The sequence below is a fragment of the Cardiocondyla obscurior genome, linkage group LG01, assembly GCF_019399895.1.
Source record: "Cardiocondyla obscurior isolate alpha-2009 linkage group LG01, Cobs3.1, whole genome shotgun sequence".
Classification (NCBI taxonomy): domain Eukaryota; kingdom Metazoa; phylum Arthropoda; class Insecta; order Hymenoptera; family Formicidae; genus Cardiocondyla; species Cardiocondyla obscurior.
This window is the reverse complement of record NC_091864.1, coordinates 10326022-10350211: the sequence shown is the minus strand read 5'-3', so window position 1 is coordinate 10350211 and position 24190 is coordinate 10326022. Positions and strand designations below refer to the sequence as shown.

General features: G+C 33.2%; 1 pseudogene; it reads left to right on the top strand.

Annotated features, from left to right (window-relative positions):
* LOC139113220 (uncharacterized) overlaps positions 1-23877 on the top strand; it is a 48881-nt pseudogene extending 25004 nt beyond the window's left edge.
* Positions 23878-24190: the final 313 nt, after the last annotated feature.

The window sequence follows — 24190 nt, the reverse complement described above, 5'->3', positions numbered from 1 at the left end:
CATCACTACGTACAGCGTATATTATTTTATCTCATGCAAGATTGAATTTTTAGGTCGCATTTAACACTCGTGCATTCAGTTCGTTCTCAATTACATCATTAAAATCGAAATTATTTACTTTATACAGTGCATTATTATTATTTAATGACAGGCTTAAATTCGTGAACGAATCCGTTATTGGATACTGGAGGGCATGCCAAAATAAAGCAAATGTACTTGATAATAATTCGTTTCTAATGAGCGTGCGATTAAATTAAAATGCGCTGATTAATTCATTGGAACATCCGTTGTCATTGCTCGTTAATTCCGGGTCGATATCCGGATGCTCATCTATTATTAATGTCATTGTAATTACGCGGTGGTGATCGGGTACTTATCCAGAGATACGTACCGGCACATGTCTTTTGGGTGAGCTAATGTGTCCTCTTGAATCCCCGGAATCAAGGTGTATAAGCTGAGCAACCTACTGGCATCGTCAACAGGCCTGCTAGCGCGACGAGGTGGTGTGTGTACACGCGCTTTTGACGCGCGTTGGTGTAAGCACCAGTCCTGATGGGTAATCGATTTTCATTAATGGACGTCGCTTGCGTAACACAGAATTTCAGTGAGGCGCAGTACCGACCCCGAAAGAGATGAGAAACTTCTGTCGCTACGGTGTCCTCATTGAAGTTGATAGTAACGTGAAGATAAATCAAAGACATGCTACTTTTATTGCGGCAGCATTTTCCAATTAAAAGTGCGGAATAATGCACGCGTTAATTTTCAATTAACAACTTAATTTGTCAAAAAAGACAGTTATACTAAACTTTTTTTTTTTACGTATTATAATAATTTTAGTATTTTAACGAAAAAATATTATTGCATAACACGATATGTGTTATCTCTTCGTTAGTCACACGCGACACTCTTTTATTATTTGTCAACTTGATTTAAAAGCAAGCTGTTAAAATTATATCATTATTAAAAGTACTTCTTTTTGGGCCTATTGTTCGCCCGATGCTATTACTTTCATAAAAGTACTAAAACCCGCTAGGTTTTAATTTATAAATTGCTATTTAAGGAAATAAATTTATCAAATTAGGATTTTGTTGAAATAGAACTTTTAACTTTTGATTAGGTATTATCAATTGATTGATTACAAAATTTAATTGAACCAAAGATATTTTATTCATGTCGATTATTGCCTAATATTTTGTAATTAATTCTTAGTTGTTTAAATACTGGATATTAATTAAAACAGAAATTCTATTTGACGTTTCGCATAATACAAATAAATGCGCAGCGCGCAGCTGTATGTTTGACGAGACATAAATTATAACGGTAGAAAACAATTATTTACGAACCTGACGCTCCGCGATTCCGTTTGAATTTAACATCGGAAAATATTATTAGCTTAGTTTCGCCGTAGGTTCAAAGTATATCGCGCGTTTCGTAAAATCTTCGTTTAATGAAATCTGTTTTATGCATTTTAGAAATGCAGGGAAATCAAATGTATATGTATATATAATACTACAGTAGTAGCCAATCGTTAACATCGTCGAGCTATTGCGTCGATAATGAAATTAATACTTAATTTTGTGAAAGTAGATGAAGTTCACAGTGACTGAAAATGCAAAACAATTATTTTGCATTCATAAAATTGGAGGGAGCGTCAATTACGCGAGCAAAATAATCGCCCATGTTTTATGGAAAAATTTGAGGTTGTCATTATCCACAAACAGAAGCATTACGATGCTTTATAACATAGTTTAATGTTATTTTCGCGAAATACTCGAAAACATGTTTTGCATCGGAAAATCAGATTTAATAGCTATTGTATGAATAACTTTACATTATAAAATTGAACATGCAAAATCGTTGAGAAGGCATATATTATGAGTAAAACGTGACATCCCTTTAGAACACTATCCGAACATCCGGGTCAGTTGGTCGGCTATGTGATATCCAGACTTTTACGATCTATCAAAAAAAAAAAAAAAAATGAAAAAAAAAAGAAAAAGATACCGTATATGCATTGATTCCGCAGCGGCCGCAAACGGCGACGGATGTTCACCCACGAAATTCCGACCTCGCCCCGACTCATTAAACGAGTGACATCGTAGCCGAGTTTTATGTTTCTCTGACGGTGATGTTGGTCGTTCGGTCGGTCTGTTCATATCCCCGTGCTAGGTGAGCGATTCTTTTTCTGTCGCGATGAAACGTTCGTGTCTTTTGCATGGAAATCGTAAAATTGACATTAACCCTTGGTATTCGTGTCTTCCGAAGACTAGCAGTCATCCTGCATGTTTAATATTCCTGCATAAGTAACCGAGACAAACGTTGTCTCTCGACAAACTTTTTTCTTAATCAGGTATTTTTTTCATGCGTAACACGCGATGTTTGTTCTGCCGGGAATGTTAACGTATTCCGCGGCAAATTACGACGTGGTGTAAAGATCAAAACAGCAGAACGATAAATCGGAGATTCATTGCTACGCACTTGCACGGGATATTTTTTTTTCCTTTTTTTTTCTATCGCACCTCGTATTGTTCGGCTCGGTTGAAAAATCGTTTGGTCGAAAAAGAAACCAGATTTATTCAGCCCGTGTCCAAATGTGGCGTATGAATAGACAAGGAGAAAGGGAGAAAAATATTTCCGTGATTTTTTTGCCAGCGTAAATGAATCTGCAACTTGGCAGGCGACGTCCAGCGCGCAGTTTCCGGTGTGCGGGTAATGTCCATGACCGATAATAGGCGAATCGATCTATTTATACAAAAAGTTCCGCCATATCACGTAATGAATAATCTCAGTCAGAGTTATCGATTTGGGCAATCAATTGAGGGCACAATGACGTATATGGAGACGTGTGATGAGCTTCGATCGGTCGTACTATGTATTGGATGACAACTGCATGAATAACTTATAACCCGCGATAGCGATTCGTACACATATCCACGCCTCGTCATTTTCCTTAGATGCATGTTACATTATTCCGAGATGTTTTTCATTGCTACTGGCAAAATGCCGAGCATAAGTAACGGCCGGGCATCAGTGTGCCACATAGGTCGCGTTTCCTCTGGTACTTTTGTTCGTCTCTTTCGCTCGGTTCTCTTATTATTATTAGGAACGTGAGGGGCAGCCGTCTTCCTGCTGCCACCCTGTAAGCGCAGTGCAGTTTTATGCTTTTCACGGGATGCCAACCACGAAATCTCGCTAGACAAATTGATGTATTTTTCGCGGTGCTGTTCGCTCTTCGAGATATATGGCTTAATGTGCTCGATATTAAGAGCCGCGTCGTCATTTGGAAAACATATCCGAGACATTAACTGAAATAATTACGCTCGCAAAATTCCCGGCTCAGCCCGGTCATGGCGCGTTGCCTCCGCTAATTATCCATGTAACGAACAAATTAAAGTCGTACCCGAAGCGATCCCGAACGTGCAGAGCTGCGCGTTGTCTGGCTCTGAAAAATAACTGGATAAAATTGTAATTGCAGAACGAGGTGAATGAGGAAATTAACTCGAGTTGTGGGTAGTAAGAAAAAACAATGCCACATGCCAACTGAGAAAAAAAAGAATTATATCGCTCCGTTTAATTTTTTTTTTTTTTTTTTTTTGTAATTGATTATTTTTGTAATATCTGAAACGATAGATAAAGTCTTTTGAATTATATTCACATTAATTTTTTGTTTCTAACTTTTTATTAGTTGTTATTGTATGTATTAGTATATATAAATAATTATCTTAAGAGGCATCGTTTAAGATAAAATGTTCAAACAATAACAAAAATTAAAATATTGGTAACATATATTATTATCACAAATTATTTATGAATTATATAACTTTATGTAAACACGTATTGTAATAGTCAAGGATTGTTTTATTTTATATCATCAATTTGAATGTAATTACCTGTCATATTCAAAAGAAAAAAAAAGAAAAAAAAAACAGAGAAGAGGTCTACAGAGGGCATACACGCGACGTAAACTGTCACTCGTTAAATATATGCTCTGTATATCACTCAGAAAGTGAGTACTTACGAAGAGAAGTTTTACATTGGCAAAAAACGCGCATCGACTTCCTACGTCTAGGCGAATCGACTGAATCACGGACTATTCTTTTTGGCGTCGCAGACAGTCGGTTGGTCTCATGCGGAAGCGAATTGCCCCGTTGTGTTTTGTACAATACCGCGTTTTGGAACCACTTTAAATTTTGGCAGACTCGACTGTTTCTCGCGCAACTTCTACGCTCGTGAAACTTAGGAATAAAAGACATTGCGTATTTTCGACGAAGAACAGTGAGGAAGATTCCTTTATACGATGCAGTTTTGCACCACACGCGACTATTATGCATTGTTCTTTTTTTTTTTTTTTTCTCTTCCAGCATTAATTAGTCTTTAAACGTGATTGAAATGTTGATTTATTTCTTAAATAAAATTTTATAAGAAGTTAAATGTATACTTCTATAAAAATGTTAAATATAATTTTATGTTGCGTTGAATCACATTATTGCATGCTATTTTATGCAAAGTTTAATAAAAAGAAAAAACATCTTTTTTTTTTCTCTATGCAATAATTTTAAGTAAAAAAAAAAAAAAAATTTGCGTTAGTAAGCTGAGCTCATAGAAGCTAGAGTGCAAGAAGTAAAATCTCAAAAAATAGTGTAATGTTTCGGAAGCAATCATCCACTTTCGTTTTTGAATTCTGCTGATATGACTGGGATTTCTTACATCATCTTTGGCTCCAGTAACCTTCGATAAAAATGGACGCGAGCCAATAATTACATTCTCATTTTCGCATCTTTTTCTGTCGAAATGTCATTCTTCTTGAAAGTATTCGATGTTCTATCTAATATAAAGAATCATAAAAAATTATTTTTTACGATTATATAACCACATTTAACATGGTTATTAAAGTCGAGAACGAATCGGTAATTTATGCAGTAGAGTGAATATAGAATTAAATTTTTAATGTGGGAATGTCGGCCATTAATTATTGGCTGTAAACTTTTTTTTTACATTATTGAATACCTGTATGGTCAATGATGAATCACTCGTTATTGAATGTATCGTGCTCAAGTAGCGTGTGGCAAACTGTATAGTCCCGGTTACGGTACCGGTTACCTAATCATGCTCTATGATATGCTACACGTGCAGTGTAAATTGGTTCTCGAACCTTTTCGCTACAAGTGTTACCAGCCTCGCTGTACTATTTGCCCGCAAACGCGCCTAGGTTTCGGCATCTTAAGTGGACCCAAGTCGGCCCATTATTTCAGTTTATATTAGGGTCTTTTACGAGCCAATACAGAAACTCATGCACAACATAACTAAAACCATAGTGGACTTGCTAATTGTTGGCGAGCGGCTTAATTTTCACAGAACACCGTGTTATCGACATATTCTCTACTACTGTTTCGAACAAAATTTGATAGTATTATTTTACGAGATTATCTTTCGATATTTAACATATATATTTACATAAAATTTATAATTTGATATTAAAACGGATATTTAATGTGCGATTAAATGTTTTGTTACTAATTTTGCTTTTTTATTTACATTTTGATTAAAAAAGGAAATCAATTTATTAATAAAAAAAAAAAATCTGGGTTTTTTTAATATTTAGATTTTATAAATAGATTCTAGACTTGTTTAACGTTCTAAATAAAGTTCAATTATTGATGCAGACGTATTACGCCATCAATAATCTACGTAGTAATTTATGCGTGATTACGTAATAATACTATTGCGTGGTAACAGTGAATGTAGGATTGGTGACCTTAAGACTTATCGTATCACAGCGTATATCATTTATTAAGACATACAAATGAATAAATATTAAGTTTACAACTAAGATAATTTAAGTAAATCAGGTCAATAATGGGAGTAACATAAGTTGATGATGTCAACTTTGCGCATAGAAATATTATTACATTATCTCAATAGATATACACTGCCGCTATCAGTCTTTAAAACGCGATGCCTAATTAAAACCGAGATAATATAATTACATCATTGATTTTATCAATTTATTTAACTTTATAATTATCACCAAAGACGATTGTACAGTTCACGTTTTATTTCAAAATATTCCTTAATACAACGTATTTGTCAGCACTGCTAATATTAAAAAAAAAAAATATATATATATATATATATATATATATATATATATATATATAAATCACGCGATTATACTCGCCGACAAATTTTATCAGCGAAGAAAAGCATTAGCAATTACTATAATTTGATAAAAATTAAAAAATGACTTTTTGCATCTAAACATTTTAATTGAGATTTAAATAATCTCATTTGAATTTTGTTTAGCTTGAAATATGTAGATAATATGAATTTATAATGCTGGAAGATATGTATAGTTGTTTTTAAACAGGAAAAAGATTAACATAATCATTAACATAACTATAATAAATTATGTCGTCCGCGATGTAGGCGCATTACGTAATGACTTAATTATTTAATTACAATGAAAAGTAACATGCCACATGGTAATTATTTTGTTAATTCTGTAATCTCCCTCTTTGTGTTGCTGTCATCTGTGTAGCAATTAAACAGTCTCGTGTCACACCTGTTTCAAGTGCACCTATATTAGTCATGCAACCAGTTCAGAGTTAACGTGCACAATATACATTTATTTATCAGCGGTTTACCGTATACGGTTAATGCCAGTAGAGATCTCAATGACGTTTCGTTTGAGTAAAACAAATAGCGGATGCCTATTGTATATTTCCATTTACAGCGCGGAGTGCGTTTCGTCGCTAGATACACGGTTGCAAAATGACGAAAATAAATTCAAGCCATATAAAATTTGCACGGCCCGTGTACATCGAGCCATCTAGAATCGAAATCCTCACCATTGATTGTAAAACAAATCAATCGTTGACAGTTTGGCAGTTTATTGTATCGCTTGTCTCGAAATGTTTTTACTTGCACCTGCACGCAGTCATAATTATGCATATGCGCATCTGCAGCTCGTGAATCACAAAAGTCTTGTTGAGTTGATGCATTATCGAGGCTAGCGGTTACTGCGTTTCAGCATAAAATCAATTATCTCGATTAGCATAACGTTCTTGTCAATTCGCTTTTTTTTTTATTTTCTACCGCGCTCGTTGACACGCTCCGTTCGAACTGGAATATAAATTTCTCACGCGTGCTCGGAGCAATTTCATTGAAACTCCATTCGACGAACAGTGCGGATTGACATTTTCATTTGGTAGAGCGAATAGAATGACATCGCCGTTCTCGCATGCGTCCCATAAATGATAAAAAGATGTAACGTTATGCATTAATCAAAATGTTAAATGACGTCGGTATCGCCGAGCGCGCTTCAAATGGACGCCGCGCGATAAATCAGATCGCGTCTTTTTTGCGCCGACAAGCTATTGTGCGTTTATTCATTTCCTGAATGTCCGTCCCGGATATTTTGGTCGAGAGCAACACTCAACGCAGTCTCCGGAACACACGCACCGTGCAATTTATTTTTGCGAGACGACGTTTTAATAATGGAAATGTAATGCGTGACGTTGAACAAGCTGAGCTTCGAGTTTAATAGAGAACTTAATGACGGAAAGAAAAAGCAAGCAAACACAAAATGACACATATCATGAAACACACTATCTGTTATAAATTTTAATATAGTCTGCGTGATTCCAACAATTAACGTATCTTTGTTTTTTTTTCTTTTATAGCGGCATTTAATAAACGGTGCCAATCTAATTTCACAATTTTAAAATATTATATTAAAGTTATAATTAAAAGTGTTATAATGCTTTAATCAGTTACATCATAAGAAGCTTAAGTTTAAAGATATCTCGGCTAATCCAAAGATCTTTGGGAAAGTAAAGTAGTACTGGTTCTTACGGATTACGATCCAGCTTCGGTAGCTTACGCCTAGTCCATTCAATATACGCTCGAAGGACAAGGACGTATTTCTAGAACGGCCATAATTTATTGACTGCGGCGGATAGAATCCGATCTACCTATCTCAGTTCTCGTAGCTCCGTTCAAAGCCTCCACCGACGTAGATCAACGACGATACTCGCGAGAGGCTGAAAACTAATCAGGATCGAAGGTAACGGATGAGGAAACCGCGCTACGGCAGATTGTCTCAAATGACGTATGGTACCATCGGGGACATCACTCAAGACATTTTCCGATACCTATCTAGATGCGCTGTGATGTCGTAACGCTGTCGCCGTCATCGTCTGAGACACCACGTCGCGGCGTACCTTATTTTCGTTCAATTTAATACCGTCAATATGTCGCTTCCCATTCTGACTTTATTTTCATCCGGGACCAGCGAGCCATGATTTTAGCGAGACAAGTATCCCCGAAATCAATCGAGACTTCATCATTATTCACTTCGAGAACACTTTTTCGGGGGGTTTAGACGGCTGGAAATTTCCAAGTTTTGCGGTTAGCGAGCTCCTACAAAGCTTGACGTAAATGTGGTTAATTTTAACTAATAATCAGAAATGCAGCCTTGGGTGGCACTTTTGCCGGTGAGATGTAATTGAATACGTACTCGCAAGTCATTTACAGAGCATTAGACTTCATCAATTAAGGTTTGATTTCTACGGGGAAAGTTCTAAGTGCTGGAACTCCGTCCTCGCGTGTCGACACGTGAAGTCATCTCTCCTTGAAATCTCGCGCTCCTTATTCCGAATCGCTACCTGGGCCAATGCCGCTCTTTCGTCGCGGTCCTTCTTTAAACTTTTCTCCGCTTCGGTTCCTCGGCGTTCACCTTGCATCGATTTCCTCGTTCACGCCTCGACGCGTTTCGTTCATCCCGAGATGTCACCTACTCGCTCCGTCTCGCTCGCAGTTGAAGAGCCACACGAGTCGCGAGTTGCAAAATGTTACGGCTCGCGCACACCCTCTTCCCAATGGAGAACTTGAAAAATGGTCCTGCTTATACCGCGGAACTTTTCAAGTAGGTTACACCGTTTGCCTGCGTCGTATGCGATCGCAGAACGTCCCCCGTACTACGTTTTCTCCCGCGCTCTCACATAACTAAATAAGCTGATAATTATTTATGACGGTTTCTCCACGCGCGTGGTTAAACGGTTGCGATGAATAGTTCCCCTAACTTGTCCTGTCGACCTCACGTGACTCCTTTAGAACTTTGTCTCGAAGTTTGTGCCTCAAGAGCTGTGATGCTTTACTGTAATTAACTCGACAACTAATTACTCAGTGCGCGGTAAACGTATATTGTATTATAAAATATATTGTATATATATATGTATAAATTGCATATTCTAAACCGAAACGCGAATAATTTCAAATCTAATAACGATGCTAATTGTATTCAATAACATTGTTATCTTTTCAGCAAAGTAATTGTAACAATGTTTTATCGAGCATGCGTACATTTGTACCAATTTTATCATATTTAGCTACTGATAAAATATAACTATCTTATCATATTTTTATCATAATTTTTTCTCGTAATTGAATTGAAAATTACAATACGTTCTGTATTACATTTTCTAATTTTTACGCGCCACGACTTGTGATAAACTTTCCGTGCCTCTTCTCTGCTTTGAGAATTGGCGTAGTTGTTTTTTCGGCGACGGCATTTCCGCTGTACGGTCATCGTACGAGAACCTTGTAAACTCACACATTTCATCCTGTCGCTTGCCAACGACGAACAAATAAGTGTTGGCATTATAAAAAAAGACACTGGTGTACATTCCCCTTTCACGAAGTCTGAAGTTGTCTTGAGAGGAGATAATGAGACTTTGTTGTGTTGATTACGCTTGAATTATGAGAGTAAGTAAAGTTTTTAATCTTATTTTACATTTGCGATGACTCGTGCGGATAAACTCGTGCAAAGTAAACTAATAATGCAACTGATACGATGCTTTAAACGAGTAGGATTTCACACTTCGAATAAATGGCATTGTCTCAAATTGTCGGCGCATTGTACGCTTTTGTATAAAATTCATAACACAGCGTTCAAGGGAAGGAAACCTTCCGTTTCCTGGCGCAAAGAGATCAAAATATTCTACCGCACATACACCCACGCACTTATTTATAGTTTATATATTCGCAATAATATATGCGTGCACGCGACGTTGTTGCTAGACTTAGTTTCCTCCAACGCTCGCTATAATAGGAAAGATGAATAACAGCTCTACATTCTTTATCAACATTTTATCGTCCTTTTTATAAACCGAACAAAGTTCAACAATTTTTTTTTTTTTACCTGACATACATGCATATTAAACATTTATTAATTATTATTATTATTTAATTAAATACTTACTTAAAGTAATAATTTATTTAAATAAATAAAACACGTAATATATTAAATTAAATTAACCATAATTATATTTTACTCACAATAAAGGTACCGTTCAACACATTTATATATACAAATAATAATGCATTTTCCCGAAAGGATGATGCAAATATTTATTTATATACTATAAGACATTATTAAATTATAATAAAAATGTCGACATTTTAATGGAATAACGTATCTCTAACGGCAGTGGATAATATGTCGCACAGATTCTTGCGAGATTGTTCGAACGTGGATTGCGTCTCACAGAATCGGGACAACTTTGTACTGGCAGCGTAGTGCCATTATCCCTACGACGAAGTATTGTTACAAAGTACGGTTATCACGTTTAACGTCGCGCAGCAGCAACGGCGTTCCTCGTAGCGTTACTTATGTGATGTCGCGCCGCGTATAAGAAGGCAGTATCTTATTACGTCTACGTGGGCGATGCAAGAGGACGAGGTGTGTCTTTGTACTTTCTCCGCGTCTCCTCCGTGTAATCTCCATGCAAACGTCTAACAATATTGTCGCAGCTATACCGAATTACACGCATATTTTACGCATTCGCACGTAGTCGCACGCGTTGCCGTATAAGAATTTAAATTTTTTCCAGCGAAAGAGCAATATACGAAGCAGAAGTTAACTGGCTGCGATAAATCCGAAGAAACGTTACGATCGACTTTTTTTTTTTTTTCTCCAGCTTATACTCACCCTCCACGTGATTATTCTCACACGTCGCGGCCAATATTCTCGCGTTACGAACAAGTTTCCCGACGTTCTCAAGTTGAAGGATAATCTCCGAAACTTTTATCGGATTATTGTCGAGAAGTCATCTGTATCAACGTGAGAAAGTGTTTCTCTCAAGGAGTAGAGTTCCGTTTATCCGATCTCATTAGCAGAAAGGAGGTGCCATTCATAATTGTCATTATTGTCATTATATCTTACTTTTGGAAATATGCTGCTTGTTCGGCTTTATTATTTAAAGGTACATCATGGTTACTGATTTCATTAACTAATAGAGATGTATAATTTAATGTTAATAATTAAAATATTAAATTTTAATTTAAAGACTTAATTCGCAGCTTATATACGTACTTTTTATATTACATAAATTATTACGATATTCGTAATAAGTACGTTTGTCGTAAAAACAAGTAATAATATAAAAATTATTTGAATTCTTTAATTTATAATTATATAAAATTTAATCGAATTTTAGCGTGTTAATTGACATTACTTAGTCCGAATTCCATTTAAAGACGATTTACTTTACTATATCTTACCGCCTTATTCTTCGTTAAATAAGGTATGCAAAACTATAATAATTTTAAGACAATATTCAGCGTACGGTTCCTTTCGTTAAAAGGATCTTAAGCAATCCCAGTTCCTTGAATGCGTTCATCCTGCTCGCGCGTAATTGAAAGGATATTAATAAGTACAGTCTAGTTGAGCCGGAGGGGCGAAACGCAAATGAACTTGACAAAGATGTATGTCACAGAGAGCTCGGAGCATTATGGAGAAGCGCTTGTCTTTCTGATCGCAGTGTTGGCTATGATATTAGATCGTTGAGCAGTAAGATTCGCTATTGAAACCGTGCTATGCTCTAGAAACTAAATAGCCCTTCGCTCTTCTCCGTTCTTCTTCTATCGTTAATGTTCCGCCACGGTACCTCCTCTTTCTCAACAAATGTATTCTCCGTTGGAGAATAATGGACACGAAAGCTGCTGGAATAATTAATACCGGCAATTAGATGGAAGATCAACTGGTAAATTGTTTACGAGAAATAGGGTTCCTAAAGGGATTAGTATATTATAACTGAAAATGTACGTATATTTAAGATTTGAGGGCGTATACAATAATTGTGACGTTAATATTTGAATGTCACTAAAAAGCGTTTTAGATATAATATATGCATATCACAAATTCGCGGTGTTAAGGAAGCAATTTCTTCTTTAATAATTTTTTTTTTAACTGATCGTTAACGTGATACGATCACGCTACAATAAATCTTTAATTTCGCGAATATCCCAAAACTTATGTACCCAGGAGACCGTTGAGTTCTTGGTTATTATATGCAGGAGGAAAATCTCCTAATGGATTCTTTTATTCCGCGAATCGGTTCCTTTCAAAATCTTTTTGAGCTGAACTTGTCCACGGCTCGCGCGATTATTCTATTCCGCGGCGTTTCCACGTTCTGTGAAATCTCGAAAGTTGCATTCGAAAAGGGACGGGGAAAACAAATTGTATGGAAAGATGAAACAGTCTTAATGGACTCTTAGAAAGGCAGTGGAGTTACGCCGAAGAAGGAAAGGTGGGTTAAGTAAAACGCTGCCGGAGCGTTGGTGGACGGTGTTAGTAAGGCGCGCCTTGGAACTCGTCTCGTGGAACTCCCCTTTCTCTCTCTCTCTCTCTCTCTTTCAACTGTTGTGCAAAATATTATTCAAAGCAATGGTGAAAGGACGACGGAGCGTGCAGGAGGTAACAACGAATCGGGCAAAAGGAATAAGGGTGAGATGTAGGTAGCGAGAATGTATCCGCGCGGCTACCATTTCCACCCCTGTTACGGCTCTCACCACGCTAGGCAAGCAGGAGTTGTCTATCCCGTTGCTAACTTCATTTAAGTTTTGATCCTTTTACAAGGTACTCCATGCTAACTTTCCATATCGAGCATTGAAGGAGACACTTTAAAATTTCGAACGGAAAGGACTATTGAACTCGAGGCAAGGCGTGGTCGTCACGTCGCCGATTGCGGTGTCTCTTAGGCAAAGATTGTTAAAAACAAAAAATATAAAGAGTAAAAAAAAAAGAGACAAAGGAAAGCGTAAAACAAAAACAGAGATAAAAGTAGCGAAAAGGAGCAAAAGATTATACAATGAAAGGGTTGAAGAGGTGCATAGTAGCGTTCTATTCGTGACTTACAAAGGTGGAAACACGACTTTTATTACATTGAGTCACTGGAAACGAGGCGTAGTTCACAAAATTATACATTGCGTTAAAATGCAGATACAAATTCTTTGCTGAGAAGTATGGCCCTTATATTTTTCTTTCTCATTCCCTGCATCCGTCCGTTCGTTGAGTTGCTTCGTTCTTTCTTTGCGAGTGGTTATTCTTTTGCTGTTTTTCTTTCTCTTTTTTTCTTATTATATTTGACCTTTTTTTTTTATTTCTTTCCGTTTTCTTTGTTTTTGCTAGTCCGATAGTTATTCGTACTTTACCACTAACCTCATAAGCTCTACCGTTACCTGCCATTAAATCTCGCACAAATAACTTCAACTCTTTTATCTTGCGAGACAGCCGCATGTTTCTTCCTCATTATTAAAACGCCTTATCGAGAACACCGAACATTACTACATATCATTCGTGGCAAAACCACCACAGAATCAAAGTAAATGCTTTTGTTAACATTTAATTGGCAAGTTTTTCACTGCAGTTAATTTGATTTGAAAATATAAAAATATATAAATATCGCCGTCTGTAAAAATAATATTTCTGACATTGGCGTTTATTTCAGTGCACTCGTTAAATTTTAAATTTAATTAATTGTGCTGTATTATATTTAAATAGCCACCAAGCGTACCAATACATTTTGCTACGCAATAAATAATTACATTGCACTTATAACAATATATAAATATGCTGTAAAATATTCCTTTCGAGGGATATGTCAATCTTGCTTTACGACATTTGATTATAATACACTTGGAGCGCTTTCCGAGGATTTCGCTATAGAATGGCGAGAAGCCTAAGATGGGACAGTGTATCTTCTACGATACGTCGAACAGGCTTTAGAACTTCGCTGCAGTTCGCACGGAGTTGTGGGGTGCGCGTTATCGGATACATCACATATCGAAGCCTCCAACGTTACTGATATCGATTAAGCCATTGTTCTAAAGATCCTGGGGAGCTTCTAGAACGTGCTCAAGGCGTTGAAAGTAGAGAATCAGAGAAAAAGTGAGAGGGAAAGGGAAACGAGACGAATTTTCATCCATAAAAGAAGGAAATCTCTTATCGTTTCTCGTGTCCATGGCGTGCACACAAACCACAGAGATGTGCATGTACACGCCTTCGGGGATCCTTTTGTACCCGCGCCACATTATAGAAACTGGTGCATTAGACAGAGTAATACGGCTGGAGGAATTCCAATTGCAGCACGGCCACGTCGTTCGGTTTAACGATTTCGTCGGACTTCAGAGAATACGGAGCGCTGCCGTACAGAGAAGAGGAGTGGGCTTGTGTATAGACTGCTCCGTTGACATGTTTAAAGACCGTCATACATCTCACGACTAGAGAGAATTGCACGTTGCCTTAGGCCACGTGCAAATGTATCAATATTCATCCCGTCGATTTGACTGTTGTAAAATACTACGGCGGTACTGTCGGAGAATTGTAATAGGCTGCGGGAGCACCCGATCATTATGTGACTTTAATGCACCATTTATCCGCATATTATATTAACATCTCGCCATTTTTATTTACAGATCCAAGTTTCAACATAAATTAGAAATATATTGCATTAGAAAGGTCCTTCTGCAAAACATTTTGTAAGAGTGATCGTCGATTATAATTATTTTAAATATTAGGGTTTAAATAATAATATCAATAAAACTGCTTTAATTAATTCTGTCAGTAATAATAAAATAATCAATATCTGTCAGTAGGTATATAATACATTTTCAAAACGTATATTATGTTTTTCTAATGCAAATGTAAACTTTTACATTTATATTGCCGTGTTGATTTCGACTTTGGATTAAACTAAATATATACTGTATCAAAATAAAATTGCAATTTTTTATTTGCATTTTGTAAAGTGATTAAATTCATATTTGCTGCTGTCAACTAAAATTTTAAAAGAAAAGTGTTTACGATCTTACTTGATTAAATAAAAAGCAAGATTTTTGATAAAATTAATGTTAGAAAACATATATTTTATAGTTGATAATGTTTATCGGTATTTCTCATTTAAATTGCGATTGCAGACATGACGGATGATAAATTGAACAAATATCGAACTGACTAACAAAGCTAAAAAGAAAGAATATAAATGTTCAAGAAGGACGTTATCAAGAACTCTTAACATTTTAATATTTCATATCTTAAGATGCAGTTGGAGACGAGTTTGTAAAAAGTTATAAATATAAGCGTATCACGCGAATAAGTTAAAAGGGAAACCAAGCGATGAAGTAGTCGGTATTATTGAGTAAAAGCAAGTGTTTTAGCGAGAAATAGTTTGTTTTTATAAGTAACAATTTGTTACAAAGTGATTATATGATAAGAGTGATTATTTAACATAAGATTATTTGAATAGATTAAAAACTAATGCTATCTAATTTTTTAATGTTAAATATATATTTTTATTTTTTTTAAATACTTTAACATATTTTATTTATTAAATAATGTTTAATAAATTTTATTAAAATAATATTAATTACAGATAAATTTTAATATTTTAATACTTGTGAAATCAGATATCTGAAGTAAAAATACAAAAAAAAAATCTGATCAAAACAATTATGTTTTCAGAATGTTCCTTGCTATATTATTATCAATAATTTTGATATATTTCGTATATAATTTTTACGTGCGATATGGACCGTACGGACGACTTATTAGTAGAGTACCAGGACCATCAGGTTTTCCAATTATTGGAAATATATTGATTCTCCAAGGTTCACAAGGTAAATTATAATTTTAAACATATATATCCATATATGTATTGTTAAGTTCGCCTTTGGGTTCGTGGTTCCCCCGAAGAGACTCCTTGGTGACGGGTTGTTAACAAACTCCCGCTAGGGAAAGGCGTTTGACAGCTGGTTTAGGTTTGTTTACCAAGACAGCTGGAACTCGGCTGACAGAATTGGTTGTGAATGGCTGAGTCTCATAAAGTTTCTTGTATTATTTCGTGTTTAACAATAAAAGCTAGTTATTTTGCAAACGAGCTTGATTATTTCGCGAACGCGCGTGTCGTGCGCGAGAGTAAGTATGAGTGTGAAAAAAAGCGACCCGGAAGCGAGCATAACAATATTTTAAGAAAAGAATTTATTAGTATTACGACATGTTTAACATTTTGAATATTAAAAGAATACATACTCTTTTATATTAAGTACTTCAAATAGATCTGATTAGATAAAACGATAAAACGCAGGTTTAAAAATGATAAGCAAAATTAGTTACACTTTTTTTCCATATTTATAATATTTCTGCATTTAAAGTGCATGCGTTTTTTTTTTTTTTTTTAGAAGAACTATGGAAGTTTTTTATCTCCTTACATAAACGATATTATCCTAACTGGAAAATATGGGGATTTCATACAAGTCTTGTTTCCATCAGTCATCCCGATGATTTCGAAGTAATAAAAAAAAATTTTATTCTATTTTTATATAATTGATATATGTAAATAATTCATAATTAAATTAATGACTTATATTATTTTTAAGAAAATATTAAATAACACAAAGCATATCACTAAGAGTGAGGCGTATGATCCATTACATCCTTGGTTAAGAGAGGGTCTTCTTACCAGTGGAGGTAAGGTATTTTATAACAATATAAAAATGTACATAATTTTATTATTGCATATATGGTATACACACTATTATTTTTTATACTGTTATAATATTTTAGGCTCCAAGTGGAAATTGCGGCGAAAAATATTAACTCCTACGTTCCATTTTAATATATTACAGCATTTTATTGAGAGTTTTATTGAGGAGAGTGAGAATATGACAAAATCTTTGCAGAATATAGGAGACGCTGTTGTTAAAGATTTAACACCGTTTATTAGTGAACATACGCTTAATACAATATGTGGTACATAGTGTTCGTTTTCAAAATTAACAAATTTTAACTCAAAGATAAAATCTTCATTGCAATGATTTAATTTTTTTCTTTCAAGAAACTGCTATGGGCATCTCTTTACGAAGAATGAAATCATTTCAAAAACATTATCGAAATGCAGTTCATAAGATGGGTGAATTAGTGGTATATAGGTATTTATAATTTATAGATATAAAAAATAAGTGCGATGTATCAGTAATAAAATAAAAAGATATTTAGTAATTAAAAACAAATAATTATTACTATATTATTTTTCGACGTTACTATATTGATTGGAAAGCCATTACAATACTGCATTAAAATATTAATATGAAATAATGTTTTATGTTCATTAGTAATTATATTGTAATTACCTAAAAGATTTTTTTTTTAATTAATTTTTTAAGAATTATTTAATATCTTGTAATAATAATTATTATTTAGATTGTTCAGACAATGGTTAAGATATGATTGGGTATTCTTTTTAACATCGAAAGGTAGAGAGCAAAAGAAGATTTTGAAGACATTACATGAATTTACAGAAAAAGTACGTAAAAATAATTTTTTTTAATGGTGGCTACGAACACTCTTTCTTTTTCCTTATTTCCATGTATCTTTCACATGTAATATATTATTTTTCTAATATATGTATGTACGTAATTACTTCTCATTTACGTATGTGCCATTCGACCTTGTTGATAAATGTAGAATTCATAATGTAACTCACGCGAGTCACGCTTCAAAACCACTGATCTTTGTTTCGTTATCTCGTTTGCTACCGCTTTACATAGCTTAACATAATATAAAAGAATTTATATACTAATTAAGCATGTATAGATTATTGCAGAAAGAAAAATGTATCATAAAAATATGAACGGGCAGTTCTCGAAAAACCTTGGCAAAGGCACAGAAGAAATAGATGCTAATGATACAGAGGTTATTGCAAGTAAGAATAATTTAATCAATACATATATAGCTTTATTTTAAGATTTAATTTAACATACTTATTTAATACAATTAATAAATAAAAATTATGTTTTACAATTATCATTTTCATGCTTATATAATTTAAATTAGGTCGCAAAAAACGGCTTGCAATGCTGGATCTTTTAATCCTGGCGTCTCAAGAAGGTTCATTAACCGATATAGATATTAGAGAAGAAGTAGATACTTTTATGTTTGAGGTCTGTACTAGTAAATTATTTTTTTTTTTTTACTGGTTTAATCTAATCAGAACGTATATGATATACTTAATGTAAACAATATGATTACAGGGACATGATACTGTAGCGACGAGTATATGTTTTACTTTATCACTACTAGCTGAGCACAAAGATATCCAGGTATATTTTGTTAAATAAGCTTTGCTATTAAAATTAAATAGTTCTCTTAATTTAACGAACTTATTTATTAAAAAAATAATAAGTACAAAAAATATTAAAAATATGAAAAATGTTTTTTTTAATATTAACGATATAGGATTGTGTCAGAAAAGAAGTCAATATCGTTATGCAAGAAAATGAAGGTAAACTTTCCATAAAATCGCTCCAAGATTTACAGTATTTAGAGAGATGCATAAAAGAATCATTGCGTTTATATCCTAGTGTTTGGTTTATTTCACGAGTTACTTCGGAAGACATGCAATTAAGTAAGTAACTAATTAATTTTCCTTTGTTATATATACAATTATATATACAATATATTATCAATTATATTATGTGTTCTATTATCAAATATCATACATGCACATTTATAAAATAAAGCATTACATACTTTTTATTTTAATAAAGAAAATAAGATTAATAAAAATATTTTTTTAGAATCGTATTTAATACCTGCTAAAACAATGATGTTTCTTAATATCTACGGTGTGCATAGAGATCCCAATTTTTGGCCAAATCCAAAGATATTTAATCCCGATAGATTTTTGCCTAACAAAATACGGGATCGTCATTTTTACTCATATATACCATTCAGCGCGGGACCACGTAATTGCATCGGTAAAATAATTTTTAATATTTTTTTACATGGTTATATTACAACACATGACATTGCAGGCCAGCGATTTGCTATGCTCGAGATGAAAGCGATGATATCACATTTGATACACAAGTTTTATTTGGAACCCGTTGATTACTTAAAGGATCTTTGCATAAAAGCTGATATAGTAATCCGACCCAATCATCCGCTTCGTGTAAGATTTATCCCAATCACCACAAAATCTATATAGATAGTAGTAAAAAAAAAAAAAAAAAAAACATTCCTTATAATAATCTTATCAAAGCAAATAAAAATTTTTGTAAGTTTTATAATTGACTGTGAATATTATATTTAACTGAGAATATTGTTGACTCTTGCTTACTTTTTTCTTTTCTTCCTTTCTTGAGTTTAATTGTGTTTTATACATATATATTATAGCACTTTTTATAATTTTAATTTGCAATTTCGTATTTGCTGATTAAAATAATTTATTTAAAATTTTGTAAGCTTAACTTCATATTTATAATTATCGCCTTCAGCATTCTTAAAATAGTTCTTATATAATAGAGAAATGTTATATTCATATGAGACTACAATACTTATTAAAATTTATAAATACACCGAAGAATACTATTACGTAATATTACTAAAACGTGTTATGTATCTTTTACTTTAGCTTTTAAGAATTCACTTTATTAGTTTCTTTAAACTCATGCTAGTGATGATTTATTCAGTCTTTCAATATCTATTGCTGATATTGTATTCGATCTCCTTATACAATTACATTTCCATATTTTTTCTCTTTTTTTTTCTTTATACGAACGACCGATTGCTTCGAAAGAGATAGCTATATGTAGAAGTAGTTATATAAAAATTACATGGTAATGTATCCTTTTCTTTTTCATGACTTATAGTCTGTCGCAGTCAGTGTAGTGACGTGGAGATATTTCATTTGTGGGATTCTATCTAAGCATGACATCATCACAATCACACTGAATTTATAAGAAGCAGCAAAGTGTGTTTAGGTCAAACTTGTTACGACAGTGTATCCGTTATTATCGATAGCTGTAGTTGTTTCGATTTCTCTAGTTTCAGTGTCGCCAGATTTTGATGTGTGGTTAAAATTGGTTCATAAAGTTAGCTTTTCAAAGTAAACATTTAATATAAAAAGTAAAAAAAATATTTAAATAAAAATACAGTGCTCACTCGAAAAAAAAATTAATATAAGGTAAATTTTGTGCATTTAATTTTATTCTATCTTGTGCTAGAATATAAATATGTCGTACATTGGATATTCAAAAATAAGACGATACATCGATAATTAAAAATTTGAGTCATGCATGTAACAAATAAAGATACATTATATGAACGCGATATAAACGGTTTAATAAATAATAATAAATTATAGGTATTGAAGAAATTTATAAAATATTATTTACATTTTTATCTTACGTTTTCTATATATAAATTCTATATAGAAATTTTTATACATATAACGCATTGATCTGTTATATAATAAACGAAATAACAAAGTAAATTTATTTATTATAGATTATACTGTGTAGTCGTGTTTATAAAAACTGAGAAAAAAAACAGAACTAAGTCCAAGCTGTTTAATAAATCTTAAACAATGATTATAATTATTTCACTTATATTGTGCGCTTGTGTACCATTACTATATCATCTTTATAACTATACAAAATACACGAGGTTAATTAATAAAATACCAAGTATGCCGTCACTACCTATCCTCGGTCATACCATAGATTTATGGTTGAGTACACAAGGCAAGTAAAACTTTAAAAAATTAAAATTATACTAAAACAATACACATATTAGATTTATTTTATAAAATTTTATACTCTTCGTATTTTAGAGGAACTTTGGAAGCTTCAGCGTACACTAGGTAAAATGTATTATCCAATTTATAAACTTTGGTGTGGTCCAATTGCTTTTGTCAGTATACACCATCCAGACGATGTAGAGGTAAAGAAAAAATAAAAAAAGTCAATATTTGCTTTATTTAATCTATCGTGTATTAATATACATGACATTTCGAAAGATAAGTATTGCGAATGCGGATAAAAATTTTTATCAAAAAATTAAAAGATATTGTTTTGAAAATAACATGTTTAACGCTTGAATTTTGACGTGTTTACTGTTCGTCCGTTAAAAAAGACTTTAATCATTCCATTTTACTGTTCGTAAAAATTATTCCTAATAATTTAATTTTATTTCTAATTTTAGAAAGTATTAAGTAACACAAAGGAACATCTTTCAAAAGGTTTTATTTATACCTTATTCGAACCTTGGTTAGGGACTGGATTACTTACCAGCGAAGGTATTGTAAAAAAATTAATGATAAACTTTGCGATGCAATTTTTAATATAAAAAAATTTATGTTTTAATATGTTATTTTCCTTTTACTACAGGAATAAAATGGCATCAACGGCGGAAGATACTTACACCTACGTTTCATTTTAATATATTAAAACAATTTATTGAAATTCTGATAGATGAAGGAAATACTATGGTGAACACTTTGAAAAATTCTAAATCAACGACTGTTGATGACTTAGTACATTTTATAGGCCATCATACATTAAATGCAATATGCGGTAAATTCATATACACCAGCAATCTTTTTAATTTACGATCTTTAAATGTACAAGGTTTTCTTTAAAAAATGTGGCTTTTACAAAACATATTAATGTAGAATTAAATACATCGGCAAGTAAAATACAGGATGTTTTGATAACTTGGCAGATAGTGATCGATTAACGTGAGATACTTTGTACACTAACAATAAGTTAATAAATGTATTTGTAGAAACCGCTATGGGCACTTCTTTACAAGAAATGGGTGAATTTCAACAACAATATCGGGAGGCTGTTCATGAAATGGGAAAGATTTTCATTTACAGGTAATTTACGTAAATAATTTTAATCAAATATTATATAAATTATGTGTAATATTGTATAATAATATACAGACTAATGAGACCATGGTTAACTTCCGAGAAGATATTTGCGTTAACGCCAATGGGTAAAAGGCATAGCAAATATCTTAAAATATTGCATGGTTTCACTGAAAAAGTGAGTAAAAATAATGTAATTACATTGCATGTTTAAATTTATAAGAATTTTTTCTTATAAATGTTACATTAAATTTAGTAACAATTTTGTGAAAAATTTAATACACTAGTATTGTGTAGTACAATTATATAAATAATACGTACTGTTTTTGTAGGTTATTGCAGAAAGGAAACAGTATCATGAAAACACTAATGGACAATATTTAAAACAAGTTGGAAGTAATATAGACGACGATATAGAGGTGACAGGAAGTATGTGTATTTGGTACGTGCAAAATCTATTATATTATATTGATTTTCAAATGATTTCATCTATTTAAGTTAAAAAAAAGCGTCTCGCTATGTTGGATCTTCTAATATTGGCGGCTCAGAATAACGAAATGAATGACAAAGACATCAGAGAAGAGGTCGATACGTTTATGTTCGAAGTAAGAGTTTGTAAAATAGGCACATATAATGAAAAATTGATTAAACATGAATATAATCCTTTTAAATTAAACATAGTTTGTACAGCATGTGCAACAATAAAATTTAAAATAGATTTTCTATATTAGGGACACGATACTGTAGCAATGGGTTTGACTTTTGCAATATTAGTACTCGCTGAACACAAGGATGTCCAGGTACTGCTTTATTTACTTCATTAAATGATTCAATTAATATTTTTTTTAATACACGTTAAAGATATCAATTTAAAAAGTATACTTGAGAAAATAATATTCGAAACAGCGGTAATCTCTTCAGTATTTCAATTAATAATTAAACATATGTCATTTGGTATACAAGATTATATTTTTTTAAAGGAACTTGTAAGAAATGAAGTTAGTGCAGTCATAGACGCAAATGGAGGTAAACTTACCATGGCAGCATTAAACGATATGCCATACTTAGAAAGATGTTTAAAGGAATCATTGAGATTGTATCCCAGCGTTCCCCTCATATCACGAGTCTTATCGGAAGATGTAAAAATACGTGAGTACTTAACTACGTATTATAACAATTAAAAATAAGCGATTTTATTTAAATAATAAAAAAAAAATTATACTTTGCGTAAAATAATTTACATACAGGAGTTTACGCTTTTTTTTTAATATGTTGTTTAAAACATTTCATTATGTATACTATTTTTTAGAATCATACTTACTGCCTAATGGAACAGTGCTGCACATAAATATTGTCGACATACATAGAGATCCAAATTTCTGGTCGAATCCAAACGAGTTCGATCCCGACAGGTTTTTACCGGAAAAAATCCAAAAGCGTCACCCTTATTCTTATTTACCGTTTAGCGCGGGACCACGAAATTGCATAGGTAATACACAAATGTCAATTCTTATTATATGAATCAATTCTAAATTATTTTTGAATAACAGGACAACGATTCGCCATGCTGGAACTAAAAACTATAGTAGCATCGTTGGTATACAACTTTTATCTGGAACCTGTCGATTATATAAGGGATCTTCGAATGATGACGGATATAATAACCCGCGTCACACGTCCCATCCGTACACGGTTTGTCCCAATTAATCGTGCAACTTGATTTGAGTAAAGTCATTTAAATTTTATTCAATAGAGTTTTTAAATTATTTCTTATACAGTCGCTGTTTGATACTTATTTACTAGGTTGGGTAATGGCACTACGTTATCTATTAGTTGAATTTCAACGTGGCATTAAAAAATATATTAAACGATTAAATACACAGTTTATTTAATAAGCACAAATTTAATATATTCCAAAACATGCGCGCTCTGCGAAGTTCTTGTGAATACGTGTGTGACGTTACGTCGCAACTTTTAATTTATCGTTTGCGTTTGTAAAGGCCGCGCAATCCGTGACGAGTCACACAGGTCGACACGAAAACGCCGAACCATTTTAAAATTACGTAATAAATTCAGCAGAGAGACCGAAGGGTTGGTTCGCAATCGTGGAACGGGGACAGGAATCGTCGTTAAATATTTCGCGAGAACCCCCTAGCACTCGCGACTGATTTACAGACGATAGTATGTGCGTGATGTAC